The 17523-nt window shown below is 39.5% G+C and overlaps 1 protein-coding gene across 1 annotated transcript in view; it reads left to right on the top strand.

The window, feature by feature from the left end:
- The window catches only part of LOC145406748 (midasin), a 489879-nt gene that overhangs the window by 234761 nt on the left and 237595 nt on the right, over positions 1-17523 (top strand). The window lies entirely within an intron of this gene.

Here is a 17523-nt window from a genome sequence, read left to right as displayed (position 1 = left end):
CCCCACCTGTAGGTGGGATTTAGTTTTTCTAATTACCGTATTTCGCAGCATATAAGACGGTACGGTGTGAAAGATGCACCCTAATTCTGGAAGGGCAGTTTTAAGAAAAAAAAAAAAAAATTGGACCAACACTGCAGAATGTGTTCACTGTTTTGAGTCTTTTTAGTCAGATACACACTCACCTTTCTGAATCTTCATTCAGTATTGTTCACCTACCCGCTCAGTACATCATTTGTATTGGTGAACATTGTCATCACTGCTTACATTATTACAAATGTGTTTGGAGTGAGAACTGTATACGGTACTTTTTCCAAACACAAAATGAAATAGTCGGAAAGTTACATGAAATGAAGTGGAGGAATATGAATTGGTGAGGTCTTTCTGATGCAAGTTAAACGTACATTTAGCGCTCATATTTTTTTTTTTTGACATGTGAAAGAGAGTATTGATGCAAACAGTAATGTATTCTATTGATCCTCTAATAACCTCCGGCACTGAACAACCCTTCACAGTACCGATGTCAGTGATGTCGAGTTAGTGTGAACTATGAAAAACTGTGAACGCTATGATTCCAAGCAGTCAGGCAGTTATTTAATCGCAGATGTTTTTGCCTATTTGGTAAATGCACTGTAACTTTATCAGTTCTTCCGTGAAACATAGCAAATCATAGCATGGGTTTAGGAAGCTAAATAACACATTGCTAGGGGTGCCTGACAATTATCTTCACATCTTTAAGAAAATGGAAGAAATTTAATCCATTTTTGAGTACGTAGGGTAAGTTTCTTCCATTCTTCTGAAATCATTTTATTTTTTGTAAAGATGTGAAGATAATCATCTGGCGCACCTATCAGTGTGTTATTTAGCTTCCTAAACCCATGCTATGATTCACTATGAGTCATGGAAGAATTGATAAAGTTACAGTGCATTTACCAAATGGGCGAAAACATCTAAAATTAAGCAACTGCCTGAGTGCTTGAAATCGTAGTGTAGAGTCGTGTAAACATACCAGTGACCTTCGTTCCCTTCCCATAATTGTTCATTTTCTTTTTTTATAGCTCATACTAACTTGACATCACTGACATTGGTACTGTAAAGTGTCGGTCAGTGCCGGAAGTTATAAAGGGGTTAATGGGATACATTACTGTTTTGCATCAATTACTCTTACATATAAATACAAAAATGTACAAAAGAATGAGCTCTGAATGTACGTTAACTCTCATCAGAAAGACCTTAGCAATTCATATTCCTCCAGTTTATTTTATGTATTTTACCGACTAGGTTTGGTTAAATTATTAAGCACAGTTAAACTCAGTTAGGTTAGGTTTAGTTAAACACTTAGGACAGTCCCTTCCACCATTATGCTGAGGAATCAAAATACAAGAGCTGTCACCGCCATACAGCTAAAAACAACGGGGAAACTGATTTAACAAGCAACATTTATTTATGGGCAATGCATTACAGTATCAGTGGTACATGGGCTACACAATTACTGGCAAATGTCATTTTCAGGAAGGCGTCGAGAATGAGCAAATTTCAAGAATTACCGAGGGGGCTTGGAATGTAACTCTCGCTAATTTGGGGGTTTAGTTACTGTCCTTTATGATACTGTGCAATATGGTAATCAATAGAGTACTATACCTGAATCTTAAGAATATAGAAACTAGTGAACATACAGAAGTGTCATGAAACATTAGGCATGCAAGTCACAGATAACACTTCTTGGACTGCCGAGATGATTCCGGACATCAGCCGAACGATCGAAGGTTTCCGTAAATGGGACCATTTCTCAAAACTGCCGAAATATTGGATCTACCAAATAATTAGCTGCTGAATAATAGGACTTTTACTATATCACTTGTCAGAGATGCAGGAGACAAGAAAAAATGTGTGATTATCTCAGGTTTGAAAGAAAAACCAATGTCACTGAGGTCAGAAATAGAGAAAGAAGATCTGAGAAGGGGAAAGAAATTAGTGTCAATAGAAATGGAGGAAATGACAAAGCCCAAGAGGAGATTGAAGAAGTGTTTAGGCTGGGAAAGTACGTGGAAGGAGGGGCAAGGTCACTCAAAGTAAAATTTCAGTCTCAGTTCACGGTAGATGAAATAATCAAGACTTGGAAATTAGTAGATAAGAAGGGATTAAAAAATATCTTGATAAGGAGAGATGCAAGTGAGGAAGAGAGAGCTAAAATAAAGGAACATGATAAGGAAGCAAGGGAAAAAAATGACCAGAGAACGGAGGAAGAGAAGACAGAGTTCTGTTAGAGAGTTATGGATCAGAAATTGAGGAAATGGTACAGAAGGAGAGAGGGAGAGAGAAGAACAGAATAAAAAACAATGCATATGCTAATGTAGATGGTCTAATCTCATCGAGGCAAGAAACAGATGATTTCTTGAGGGTAAATGAGCTAGACATTATGTGCTTTATAGAAACGTAGCTAAAAAAGAATACTGAAATTCAAATGGGAAATGGGAAATACAAACAATGAAGAAGAGCTAGAAAAGAAAAAGCAGGAGGGGGAGTGGTGATAAGTGAAAAACAGCATAAATGTGGCTTGTGTGGAACTGGGAGAAGGTATGGCTGAAGTGATAAACATGGTAATAGAAACCAGAGGGAAAGGCAGGAGAGATATCGTAGTAACATATGTCCCCCACAAGACAAGGGCATGGAATGAGGAGGAATATCAGGAAATATTGTCGGACATGGTTAGATACCTACAGAAAGTGATTGAGAAAAGTGACAACATAATCTTGATGGGTGACTTTAATTGTAAAGAGGTAAACTGGGAAGAGTGGGACTCAGGAAGTAGTGAAGATTCATGGGGCAGTAAACTGTAAACCCATGGATTGTGCAGTTACCTTTTTTCATCCCACCCTGTGGTGCACAGAAAATGAAGATTTTTTTTTGTTTTTTTATTCACTTGAAGATAAACATCCAGGGCATCATCTGGTTAAAAAAAAAAAAAAAAAATCTCCGTCTTTGCGTAGACCCATGCGTAAGTTTACATAGGAGAGTAGTGAAAAATAAATAAATAAATATATATATATATATATATATATATATATATATATTATAAACTTGAAGATAAACATCCAGGGCATCATCTGGTGGAAAGAAAAAAATCTCTCTCTCTCTCTCCGTCTTTGCGTAGCGCCATGCGTAACTTTGTGCAGGGGTGGAGTAGTTAGCAGTGATGCACAGCCAGCACAGCTTGAGCTGTGGCTTGCAGCATGACGCTACCCAGCCTGAGCTGTGGCTTGTAATCCATGGGTTAAATATAGCAATGGACAATGTAATGACCCAGTGGGTCAAAGAAGAGACAAGATTTAGAGGTGATGACACACCAGCATGACAAGATTTAATTCTAACCAAAGAAGATGATACAACTGAATCTCTGAAATATATGTGTCCTATAGGAAAAAGTGATCTTGTAGTGATAGAGTTCCAAATGATAGAAGGAAATGGGGAGACAAGAAATGAACTATACAGTCATGGAAGATACAACTTTGGGAAAACAAACTTTACAGGACTGAGAAAATTTTTTGAAGAAGCGGATTGGTGAGAATTCAGGGAAGAGAGATACAAGAAACGTGGGATATCTTTCTAGACTTCTGTGATATGGGTGTGGACAAATATGTGCCAAAAGTTAGTGGGAAATAGAACTGGAGAACTGACTGGTTCAACAAAAAATGTATGATAGTAAAAAAAGAAAGGGATAAGACATGGAACAAATGGAGAAAGAGGGGCAATGGTAGAACAGAGGAAAAATATATAAGAACTAGAAGTGAATATACAAGAATACATGGAGAGGAAGAAACTTCAAAAAAGGTATCATTGACAAATGTAAGGAAGAACCTAAATTGTTTTACAGGTTCGTTAATGGCAAATTAAAACAAAGGAAGGAATCAATAAGCTGAAAGTAGAAGGAAATGTCTATAAAGATGCAGTCATGCAAACTGAAATAATGAACAAATGCTTCCAATTAGTCTTCTCTAGAGAAAATGATTTTGTGGAGTAGGAGGGGTGACTAGAAATGTAGCGATAAAAGATGTAAAAGTTGAAGTGCAAGAAATATACAAATTATTGAAAACTCAGGATGTGAGGAAGGCCCCAGGACCAGACGGGATCTCTGATTGGATACTGTACTAAAGGAATGCAGAGAACAACTACCGGATAAGATCCACGGTTTAATTTCGTGTTCTCTGGAAGCAGATAGTGCCTTGGGAATGGAAGAGGGCCCGTGTGGTACCAAGTTATAAGAGAGGGAACAAGGAAGAACCCCTGAATTACAGACCAGCGTCCCAGACCAGCATGGTCGTAGAATTGTGCGAGAGAATCCTGAAAGACAGATGGATGAAGTATCTGGAGGAGATGGGCATTTTGGCAGAAAGTCAGTTTGGATTCAGAAGTGGAAGGTTGTATGTTTCCAGCTTGTTGAGCTTCTACTCAAGGGCGATAGCTGTGCTACAGGAGAGAGAGAGTTGGGTGGATTGTTTGTACTGTATTTAGATTTGGAGAAAGCCTTTGACAAGGTATATACCCCACAGGTGACTAATATGGAAATTGGAACACAAAGGAGGACTGAAGGGGAACCTCATGGGGTGGATGAGAGACTTCATGAGAGACGGACAAATGAGGGCAGTAATAAAAGACAATGTCTGGGTGAAGGGAAGTAACAAGTGGAGTCCCACAGGGCTCATTGTTAGCACTCGTAATGTTCCTGACTTATGTAAACGATATGTTAGATGGCTTGAACAGTTATGCAAGTCATTTTGCTGTTGATGCAAAGTTCATGAGGAGAGTAGAAGTTGAAAAAGACTGTAAAATGCTGCAGGAGGACCTGGATAGGATTATGATTGGAGCCGGATGTGGGAAATGAAATTCAGCGCATCCATCCATCCATCATCTAATCCTACATTGCCCCATGAGGAATGTAGGAGCTTGGGGCTAGGCAATTGGTCCTGACATTTAAGATGAGAGTGACCAGCCTCACTCATCCCTGAGTGGCATTACATGAGTAATCAACCCCAACCACCGCTTGGATATAAACCTTCACCAGCTCAAACTGATTGGAGTGCAATAATTACCCACTAAACCACCAGGTGCCAAAATTTGGTTATAAGGTTACCACCCAGCATAGTAAATGGTGTACAAGAAACCATTTGGCTTGTCACTCACCCACAGGCAGAAGGAAGAGGAAAGAATGAAGGAAAGAAAGACTGAAGAGGGAGTGTAAAGTTACCAGTAGGGAGAAGGTCAAGGAGAGAATGAAGGAAAGAAAGACAGAAGAGGATGGAAGGAAAGAAGGATGAAGGAGAGGGAAGGGAAGACACCCGACAGCAGTACAACATCAAACTCACCATCCACTCACTCAGTGTAGTGATGCTGTCGGGTGCCTTCAACAAAAAAATGTGAAATATTGGGAATGGGTAAAAGTACAGTACCATGTGAGCATCACCGAATTATTTGATGGTTAATGAACTACTCACAAAAAACGAGAGAAGAGAGGGCCTTTGGAGTGTTGGTCCTGGATAATTTGTCACCCGAAAAACACATTATGAAGATAGTTAGAGAGATAATCTCTTGACAAATATAAGAGTAACATTTCATTACTTGGATGAGGAGATGATAGAAAAATTGATAGTGGCCATGATCCGCCCCAGGTTGGAATATGCGGCAGTAGTGTGGCCACCACACTAAAAGAAAGATATAAACAAGATGGAGAGAATACAAAGAACAGCAACCAAGATGGTCCCTAGCTTGGTGGGTCTATCATACATGGAAATGGTGGAAAAGCTGGATCTGCCTTTCTTAGAAGAAAGGAGAGAGAGGGGCGACATGATTGCAGTGTTCAGGGCCATGATGAAGTTGAAGAAATTGACAGAGAAAATCTCTTTGTATGGGATAGGAGAGTAACAAGAGGACACAGAATGAAACTGAAAAAGCCAAGTTGCTTGAAGGATATCAAGAAATACAGTTCTCCATATAGATGCATAGACCTGTGGAATAGCCAGGACAAAGAGATTGTCCAGTCTAAAAATTTAAATGATTTCAAAGCACATTTGACTTACTGAGAAACAGAGTATGAATGTGATGAGTAAGGATGGAAGTTTGGAGGGTGAAGTGCTTGAAAGAGTACAAGGAAGAAAGGTTGCTGGTTCTTTGAAAGCAGTGATAAGAATCAGGGAAGTGAACATGAAAGTGAAAGTCACTGCTTGACAGTATTGTAATACCAACTCTAACATATGAAAGTGAAGCTTGGACCTTGTTGGAGGGACACAAGCGAAGAGTGAGAGCAGTGGAAATGAGTTATTTGAGAGGAGCATGTGGAGTCACATGGAGAGATAGATTGACGAATGAGGAAGTGAAGGAGCATTGTGGTGAGGATGTGGATGTGGTATTAAGTGTTAGGAGAATTACATTGCGGTGGTTTGGCCATGTGGAGAGGATGGAGAGAGAGAGAGAGAGACTGACAAGGAGAGTGTATGTGAGTGAGGTGGAAGGGGAGAGAGGGAGGGGGAGGCCAAGGATGAGATGGAGGGATAGAGTGGAGAGGTATATGAGGGGTGTATGAGCTGGGAGCAGGGCAGTGAAATGGTGGGGGACAGGGCGACGTGGAGGCAATTTGTTTGCGGCCACCCCTTACGGGATTAAGGCGTCTGGCAATAGATAGATAGATAGAGAAACAGAGACGGAACCCCACGAGAGTAGCTCATTTCCTGTATAGCACAACTAGGTAAACACACACACACACACACACACACACACACACACACACACACAGCCAGAGTCAGAGCGAACGGACTTGTCTCAACCATCTCTACAAACCATATGTAGTTTTCAGGTATTATGTTTGCCCTGTCTCCTGTAGTCTTTTCCAAAATTTAAAGTATTGTCTGTTAATATAGTCTACCTAAACTGTAAAGAACCATTGTCAGTAAATATTTGAGTATACGTGAATATTCGTAAGATTTTCGATAACAGCTGTTAGTAATGTACGTAACTCACAAACATGGCCGACAGTGTATACATTGAGGGACCTGAATTTCCAGGATTTGACAGTGAAACAAGTGTGATGGATTTAGTTCAAATGTTGATTATGAGAATTAGCGAACTAGAAAAGAAAGTGGAGGATCTATAGGTAGTATCAAGAAACATACCCAAAAATACTGAAAATACCATACAGAGTCTGATACAGGCTAATGAGACAACGAACCAGGAGGTCAAGAATTTGAAACGAGAAAGTATTGAATTAAGGAGAAAATTAGAAGAGAGCAGTAACAAAACAGAGAAGGTGAGTACAGTAGTGTGGTAGAGGAGCAAAAGGCAAAGTGGGCACATGTGGAAGAAGAACAGAAAGAAGTGGTCAGCTGAAGGAAAATAAATCAGGAAGAAAGGGAAATGAACAAGGAAAAAATAGAAGAAAATGTAGTGAAAATATTGAAGAGGAAAGAGAAAATGGTAAGACAAGCTGTAGAAAGGAACAGATGTGTGGTAGTATTTGGAGACAGAGAGGAGGAAGAAAAGGTTAGATCTATGAGACTCGAGAGAGACTCAAATCAAGTGAGAAAAATATTGGGCAAGATCGATCTTGAAGGAAGCAAGTGGGGAAAAGAAAATTTAGGAAGTAAAGAGGATAGGACTGTATAAGAAAGGGGAAGCAAGACCAGTGAGTGTTGTCATCAGAAGGTGTAGTAAACAATACACTTAACCCCTTAACCGCGGGGTGTCACTTTCGTGACGCTTGGGAGCAAGGGATCATACCGCGGGGCGTCGCTTTTGTGAGTCTGTGTTATTTTGAATTCACCCGGGCTTCCAAGTGGGGGCTTGTATCATCTATCAGTACTGCTAATGTCCAACACTAGTCAGCACTCCTAATCTCATCTGTACTCCCATCCATTGTTGACAGTTTAGCCATTTCTCCCCGTTCTTGACTCCCCTCCCTACCCCCCCTCCATTACCCTATCCTCTCGCCTGCCCGGCCGTGCTACGCTAAGTAAATCTTCCCTGGAATTTTTCACTGATTTCTTCCTTTGAAATAAGCCCTATGTCCTATTCTTATACCAAATAATATATACGAGAAAGAAATAAGGTAAGTGAGAGTGCCAAACACCTGGAATTGGCTAATTATCACCTGACAACACCTCACGTGCACTCGTTCGCTAATTTTCGCTGTTTTTTTCCCCTTGAAATATGCCGTATAATCTATTTTCGTAATAAATATACATGTAAGGAGGGAAGGGAGAAGCCTAAGTGATATTTACATTCACCTGGAACTGCCTAATTTATAATGTATTGTCTAGATTTCCTGCCAATCATATCAGTGCTAAACAAAAATGTTTCAAGATCTAACATTGGTAGCTCTGAAAATATATCTCCTAAGTAGGCCTCTAATCTATTTTCGAAATAAATATACATGTAAGGAGGGAAGGGAGAAGCATAAGTGATATTTACATTCACCTGGAACTACCAAATTTATAATGTATTGTCTAGATTTCCTGCCAATCATATCAGTGCTAGACTTAGCTGTTTCAAGAAGTAATATTGGTAACCCTGAATAACCCCTTAGCAGGCCTCCACGCTAGCCCTCCGTTATCAGGTTACTCTCAACTTCCGAAGTGAGAGTACGTATGTTTCTTCTTGCTGACTTCAAGGCCTTTTTTCACCCCCATGCAAATGGCCCTGTGACCTTTACCCCCTACTAAACCTCGTCTGGAAAGAGGTAAAGGGCTGACAATTGATAAAAGAGTGACTACGATCTTTCTGTTGAGTAAAACAGTGCAAGTGGAATTGTAAATAATGTGTAAATAATGTGTAAACAGCAAGTGAATGTAATGAATGTAAATATACGTGAACAATGGAAAACAGTTTTATAAGTTATTTCAAGTGACAGTGCACAACACAGTGTAAATAAAATAGAAATGTAAATAACGTAAATAAAATAGAGAACGTAAATAGAAATGTAAATGAGTAGTATTATAAGAATACGAGTATATACCCTAGGAGTAATGAAAGTGAAAGTTTCACTCTAGCATGTCTGAATGCTATGAGTTATGAGAGTGAAGATGAAAGTGACATTCACTCTCAATGCCAGTATACAGGATGAGAAAGTGAATGCTACGTATTTTACTGAAAGAAATTGAATCCCTACAGTGACAATAAACTAATACTACTGAAGGAAACTTATGAATAAAGACTGTAGATATATATAAGTGTTATATAGTAATAGAAATATAAAGTGTGAGGGGTTTTATGAATAATAAATGACAGACTACTAAGAGCGAACTAGTGCCAGTGCGACGATCAGACGCGCTCGTAATTTCCATTGCTTTCACAGTGTTTTTTTTTTTAGTATGGATCCCAAACTACTTGAAAATTGTAGAATAGTGTTTATAGTGTTTGTATCTGGCTGTGGTAATCATATTACGGGTTGTCGGGAAGTGTAAAGTGGAGACTTCGTTACCCTACTTCAGAGGTCTCCACAAGTCCTACGGTAACTGACGAAGGCTCAACAATCATTCCAGGAGAAAGCTGAAGGTATGTGCCATAAGCATATATAATTTTATTATTCTAGGACTAATAACTGATTTTTGGCAAATATTTTTTGAGAGTCTGTCGGAGCCCAAATAACCCCGCGGCACACGCAAGTCATTGGTAAACAAGCCCGCGGTGTAGGGGTTAAAGTGACCTGGAAACTAGTGAAGAGTCAGGGATGGAAAATATTATAGGAAGAAAAGATCTGAATGAAGAAGAAAGAGATGTTTTAAAATCTTTGAGGGAACAAGTAAAGGGAAAAAATGACAGGAGAACAGAGGAAGAATGTAAAAAATTTTTGGAGAGTGATGGATATGAAAGTAAGGAAGTGGCATGTGGGGAACTACAAGTGAAGGAAACAAGCGTGATGCTTATAAATACATAAAAGGAGAAGCATGAGTAAATCTGAGTATTATGTATAGTAATGTAGATGGGTTAATATCTAAGGGGAAATTGGAGACTATAAATGAAAAGAAACCTGAAATTGTTAGCTTGATGGAGACTAAATTGCCCCTAGATGTTGATACAAAATTACTTGGATGGAATTTTTCTTTCCTTCATTCTTTCCTTGTCCTTCTGCCTACAGGTGGCTTTACACTCCCTCTTCTGTCTTTCATTCCTTCATTCTTTCCTCTTCCTTCAGCCTGTGGGTGACTCTGCACTGAGTGACAAGCCAAATGGTTTCCTGTGCACCAGGAAACCATTTACTACGCTGGGTGGTAACCATATAGCCAGATTTTGGCGCCTGGTGATTTAGTGGATAATTATTGCGCTCCAATCGGATTGAGCCAGTGAAGGTTTATATCCAAGGGGTGGTTGGGGTTGATTGCTCATGTAATGCCACTCAGGGATGAGTGAGGCGGTCACTCTCATCTTAAATGTCGGGACCAACTGCCTAGCCCTGGGCTCCTACGCTCCTCATGGGGCAATGTAGGATTGGATGATGGATGGATGGAACTGTTATAATACTTGGAGGAAGGATAGAGAAAGCAAGTTAAGGGGGAGGGTAATGATTTTAACTCATACTGACTTAATCAAAATTATAGAAATTGAAAATACTGTGGCTGAACTTTTGGGAATGGAAATAGAGGACTGTTATAGAGAAAAAATAGAAGTAATTGTATTTTATATGCCTCCTCAAACTAGGGCATGGACAAAAGAAGATTATGAACAGTTGATAAAAGAATTCATTATTAAGCTAAAGATGTTAATTGAACAGGGAAATAGAATAATAATCATGGGAGATTTTTACCCGTAGAAAAGTTGATTGGGAAAGTATGGATGCTGGGAACAATGAGGCATCATAGGGAAATAAATTAAGGAAATCGGTGAAGGAAAACTTGTTAACTCAGTTAATTAAAGAAAATACAAAAATTTCAGGAGCCGACAAACCATCAAGGCTGAACTTGGCATTCACAAAGGACCCAAACGATGTGAAGAACATAACCTACCAATGCCCCGTAAAAGTGATCATCTGGTTATTGAGATGGAAGTGGTGGGAGTATAGGAAGGAGAAAGAGAAGAAAAACACAGAGAAAATAGATACAATCATGGGAAGGCAGACTTTACTTCCCTAAGGAACTTTTTCCAGAATGTAGACTGGAGTAAAATGAATGAGATCACAAATGTTGATGGGAAATATGAGTTTTTGATAGAAGTATATAAAACACGTGTTAGTAAATATGTCTCAAGATTCTCCACAGCAATGGAAAGGAAGAAAGAATGGTTGAACAAGAGATGTAGAATGGCACATGAGGCAAGAAAAAGAGCATGGAATAAAGTGAGAAGAAGGTATAGTGAAAGGGCTTGGTAGGAGTACAAGCAGGTAAGAAATGAATATGTAAGTGTGTGGAGAGAAGAAGAAAGGAAATGTGAAAAAGATATTGTAAATAAATGTAAGAAAGAGCCTAAACTATTTTATAGGTTTGTAAATGGTAAAATGAGTTAAGGACATCGTAATACGAACGAGGGATGGAGATGAAATTTATAACAGAGAAGATTGTGCGAAATAATGAACAACAAGCGAGATGGTACAGTTGATGAGGGACTTGGATATAAGGAAAGTAATGGGACTGGTTGGTGTGGCTGAATGGATCCTGTGAATTAATGAACAACAAATGAGGTCCTACAGCTGATGAGGGACTTGGATATAAGGAAAGCAATGGGACTGGATGGTGTGGCTGAATGGATCCTGTGAAACAATGAACAACAAGCAAGGTGGTACAGCTGATGAGGGAATTGGATATATGGAAAGCAGTGGGACTGGATGGTGTGGCTGAATGGATCCTGTGAAATAATGAACAACAAGCAAGGTGGTACAGCTGATGAGGGAATTGGATATATGGAAAGCAGTGGGACTGGATGGTGTGGCTGGATGGATCCTGAAGGAATGTGCAGACCAATTATTGTGGCCTGTTTATGTCATCATTAAGAGCTGTCTGGAAAATGGACAGTTACCTAAAGACTGTAAAAGAGCGAGTATTGTGCCAATCTTCAAGGGGGGAGATAGGGAAGATCCACTCAGTTACAGACCTGTATCACTTACTAGTGTTGTTTGTGAAATCTGTGAGAAAATTATTAGAGAAAGATGGATAAAGCGTTTAGAAGAAAATGAAGTGATAACACCAAGAAGGAAGGAAGATTGTGTGTTAATAAACTATTAAGTTTCTGCAGTAGAGTAATAGATGTCATACAAGAGATGGGCAGATTGTGTCTATCTTGATCCCAAGAAAGCATTTGAGAGTGTGCTCTATAAGAGACTGCTGTGAAAGTTAAAGACCTTTGGAGAGGTGCATGGGAACCTATTGAAGTGGTTGGGAGATTAGCTGATGGGAAGGCAGATGAGAACAGTTACAAGAGACAAGGTTTCACAATGAAGAAATGTGACCATGGGAATACTTCAAGGCTCTGTCTTAGCCCCAATAATGTTTCTGATATTTGTAGATGATTTGCTAGAGGGTTTGAATAGTTACACGAGTATGTTCGTAGATAATGCTAAAATCATGAAGCATATTAAATGTATTTATAGTTGTAAAAAACTGCACGAGGACTTGGACAAACTCCACAGCTAGAGCCAGACTTGGAAAATGGATTAATGCCGTGTATTAGAAATGGAATGAGTGAAAAAAGACTGCATTGGACATATAAAATGGGCAAAGAGATAATTAGTAAAAGAAAAGATGAGAAGGACTTGGGAGTGCCTATTCAGGATGACTTGTCACCTAAAAAACATATAAACAGAATCATTGAGGCACTTACCGTTTACTGACCAACATGAGAGTGGCTTTGAATTAAACGGACGAGGAAATGTTGAGACAGTTGATAGTGACCATGATAAGACCAAGACTAGTGTATGCGGCTGTGGTATGGTCACCTCATTTGAAGAAGCATATTGATAAACTGGAGAGGGTTCAATCGATGGCAACAAGGATGATACCATACGTCAGGGAACTGACGTATGAATAGAGATTGAAAGAACTGAAGTTACCAACACTGTGTGAGAGAAGGGAAAGACGTGATGATCACAATGTTTAGAAATGTAAGAGAACTGGAAAGGGTGGATAGAGAAGATCTTTTTGTGTTAGATGATGAAAGAACAAGAGGTCATGACTTGAAGTTGAGGAAAAGTAGATGTCTTAATGATCTTAAAAGGTTCAGTTCCCTGAACAGAAGCATAGGTATTTGGAATGACTTAGATGAAGAGGTGGTGCAAGCAAAAAACATTCTTGTGTTTAAAACTAGACTAGATAAATGTAGGTATGGAGACAGGACAACTCGAGCTTAGCTCAATTCCTGTATACTACAAATAGGTAAATACACACACACACACACACACACACACACACTGGTGCAGTGGTAACGTTCTCGCTTGCCAACTGGTGAACGGGAGTTCGCGCCTCGCTCAGGTTGCGAAAAGTTTCACTGACGAAGTGGGTGGTTACTGTCCCCCTTGAGCAAGGGGACGGGTGTGTGCGTGTGTGAAGGTCACAGCCTTGCCCTTAGATCGGACTACATGAGCTTTCAGCTCCCTTCCGGGAGGGTAAAAGCTGACTATCACGACCATCAAGTGAGCCTGACCGACCCGGTGAATTACACACACACACACACACACACACACACACACAGAACAGAAAGAAGTGGTCATCTTAAGAGAAATCATCCAGGAAGAAAGGGAAATGAACAAGAAAAAAATGGAAGAAAATGTAGTGAAAATACTGAAGAAAAAAATAGTGAGAGAAACTGTAGAAAGGAACAGATGTGTGGTAATATTTGGAAACAGGGAAGAGGAAGAAAAGGTTAGGTTCGTAAGACTCGAGAGAGACATGAACATCGTGAGAGGAAAATTAGGCAAGATTGACCCCGAAGGAGACAAGTGGGTAAAAGAAATTGAGGAAGTAAGGAGGATAGGGCCTTATAAGAAAGGGGAAACAAGACCAATGAGAGTCAAGTTTACATCAGATAGTGTAATAAATGAGATACTTAAAGTGACCTGGAAATTAAGCAAAGAGGCAGGGATGGAAAATATTATAATAAGAAAAGATTTGAATGAAGAAGAAAGAGAAGTTTTAAAATCATTAAAGGAAGAAGTAAAGGAAAAATATGATAAGAGGACAGAGGAAGAATGTAATACTTTTTTTTGGAGAGTAATGGATATGAAAGTAAGGAAGTGGTATTTAAGGAAATAGAAGTGAAGGAAACTAAGGGGGATGGCTGTGAAAGATCAGAAGTTGAGGAAGTGGTACGGACAGAGAGTAGGAGAGAAGAGGGTATTAAAAACGTCAAAAATAATTTGAATGTGATATATGCTAATGTTGATGGTTTCATATCGACAAGGATCGAAATTAACGATTTCTTGAGAGAACATGAACCTGATGTCATGTGCTTTGTAGAGACCAAATTAAGAGAAGATATTGATGTTCATTTGGGAGATGGCAAATACAGTACAAACTGTGGAGAAAAGACAGAAAAGAAAAAATGGGAGGAGGAGTGATGATAGCAGTGAACAACAACATAAATGTAGATACTGGGGAAATGGGAGAAGGCAGGGCTGAAGTGATATATATGAAATTAGAAACTGGAGAGAATGTTAAGAGAGATATGGCGGTAGTGTATTATCCCCCAAAGACAAGAGCATGGAAGGATGACGAATACAAGATGTTGTCAGATATGGCTAGCTATTTACAAAAAAAAACTGAGAAAAGCAATAATATAATTTTGGTGGGTTACTTTAACTGTAAAGAGGTGAACTGGGAGGAATGGTACTCGGGAGGCGGCGAGGATTCGTGGGGCACTATGTTATTAAATATAATAATGAATAATGTGATGACGCAATGGGTCAAAGAAGAGACACGGTTTCGAGGTGAGGACACACCAGCAAGGTTAGATTTACTATTTACCAAAGAACCCGATGTAATAGAATCATTGAAATATCTCTGTCCTTTAGGAAAAAGTGATCATGTGGTCATTGAGTTCCAGATGTTAATAGGGAACGTCGAGCCAAGAGATGAGCTTCATAGACAGGGAAGATACAACTTTGGGAAAGCAAACTTTATAGGATTGAGAAACTTTTTTGAAAATGCGGATTGGAGAAAATTAAGAGAAACAAGAGAGATACAGAGGAAGTGGGATATCTTTCTAGACCTCTATAATTTGGGAGTGGAAAAACTTGTACCAAGAGTAAGAGGGAAAGAAAACAGGAAAAAGGAGTGGTTTAATAGAAGGTGTATGATAGCAAAAAAAGAGAGAGATAAGGCGTGGAACAATTGGAGAAAGAGAGGTAACAACAGAACAAAGGAAGAATATAAAAGAACAAGAAATGTATACACAGGAATATGTAGAGAAGAAGAAAGGAATTTTGAAAAAGGTATAATAGACAAATGCAAAGATGAACCCAAACTGTTTTATAGATTTGTTAATGGCAAACTGAAACAAAAGGAAGGAATCACCAAACTGAAAGTAGAAGGAGAGGTCTATAAGGATGCGGCAATGCAAGCAGAAATAATGAACAAACGTTTCCAGTCAGTTTTCACTAAAGAAAAGGAGCTTGTGGAAGGGGAGGGAGTGATTAGAAATGTTCCGGTGATAAAAGATATAAAAGTGGAGGTACAGGAAGTGTATAAATTACTGGAAACTCAAGATGTAAGGAAAGCCCCAGGACCTGATGGAATTTCTAATTGGGTACTGAAGGAATGCAGAGAACAACTGGCGGGTAAAATTCACAGTTTAATCGTATGCTCACTGGAAGAGGGGAAAGTGCCACAAGAATGGAAGAGAGCAAATGTGGTACCAATTTACAAGGGAGGAAACAGGGAAGAACCCCTGAATTATAGACCAGTGTCTCTAACCAGCATGGTCGCAAAATTGTGTGAGAGAATCCTGAAAGACAGATGGATAAAATATCTGGAAGAGATGAATATTTTGGCTGAATGTCAGTTTGGATTCAGAAGTGGAAGGTCATGTGTTTCTAACTTGTTGGGCTTTTACTCAAGAGCGATTGACGTGGTACAGGAGAGAGATGATTGGGTGGATTGTGTGTACTTAGACTTAGAGAAGGCCTTTGACAAGGTACCTCATAAGAGACTAATGTGGAAACTAGAATATCTAGGAGGACTGAAGGGGAAACTTCTGGAATGGATGAGAGACTTTTTGAGAGAGAGACAAATGAGGACAGTAATAAAGGATAGGATGTCTAGATGGAGGAAAGTAACAAGTGGAGTCCCTCAAGGCTCGGTGTTGGCACCAGTAATGTACCTGATTTACGTAAATGATATGGTAGATGGAGTGAACAGTTATGCAAGTCTGTTTGCTGATAATGTAAAGATCTTGAGGAAGATAGAGGTTGAGGAGGATTGTAAAATACTGCAGGAGGATTTGGATAGGATACACGATTGGAGCCGGACATGGGAAATGAAATTTAATGTAAAGAAATGTAAAATATTGGAAATGGGAAAAAGTACCAGGAGGCCATCACTGAATTATTTGTTGGGTAATGAATTAATCACAAAAAGGAGAGAAGAGAAAGATTTGGGAGTGCTGGTCCAAGATAGTTTGTCACCAGAAAAGCACATTAACAAGATAGTTGGAGAGACTTATAAACTCTTGACTAACATAAGAGTAGCATTTCATTACATGGATGAGGAGATGATGAAAAAATTGATAGTGGCCATGATCCGCCCCAGGTTAGAATATGCAGTGGTAGTGTGGTCCCCACACAAAAAGAAAGATATAAACAAGATTGAGAGGATACAAAGAACAGCAACCAAGATGGTCCTCAGTCTGGCAGACCTGTCATACAGAGAGAGGCTGGAAAAGCTGGATTTGCCTTCCTTAGAGGAAAGGAGAAAGAGGGGAGACATGATTGCAGTGTTCAGGGCCATGGTGGGAGTAGATATAATTGACAGAGAAGATCTTTTTGTATGGGATAAGAGAGCAACAAGAGGACACGGAATGAAATTGAAAAAGTCAAGCTGCTTGAAGGATATCAAGAAATATAGCTTTCCTTACAGAAGTATAGACTTATGGAATAGCCTGGACAAAGAGATCGTCCAGTCTAAAAACTTAAACGAGTTTAAAGCTAAATTTGACTTACTGAGAAACAGCGACGGAAACCCATGAGCATAGTACATTCCGTGTATATCACAGTTTGGTATATTAGGTAAATACTTAAATATTTGGAACGACTTAGACAGAGAGGTGGTGCATGAGAAAAACATTCATGTGTGTAATGGTAGACTTGATAAATGTGGATATGGAGACAGGACAACACGAGCATTGCTCAATTCCTGTATACTACAAATAGGTAAATACACACACCAGGGGGTTTTTCAAGAATACTCCCCCAGTATCCCTGCTTGTCGTACAAGGCGACTGAAAGGGTTGGCGGAGGGTTAGTGCCCCTCCCCGGAAAACAACTACAGTAATCCCTCCACTTTCCGATGTAATAGAGCCAAAGGCATGTCCGGAAAGTGGTCCTGTCCGGAAAGTGGGCCC

Source organism: Coenobita brevimanus, chromosome 71 (assembly GCF_032717465.1).
Source record: "Coenobita brevimanus isolate Jiangsu-jjx chromosome 71, ASM3271746v2, whole genome shotgun sequence".
NCBI classification, from domain to species: Eukaryota; Metazoa; Arthropoda; class Malacostraca; order Decapoda; family Coenobitidae; genus Coenobita; species Coenobita brevimanus.
The sequence above is the reverse complement of the archived record's forward strand: the minus strand, read 5'-3'. Positions and strand labels throughout refer to the sequence as shown.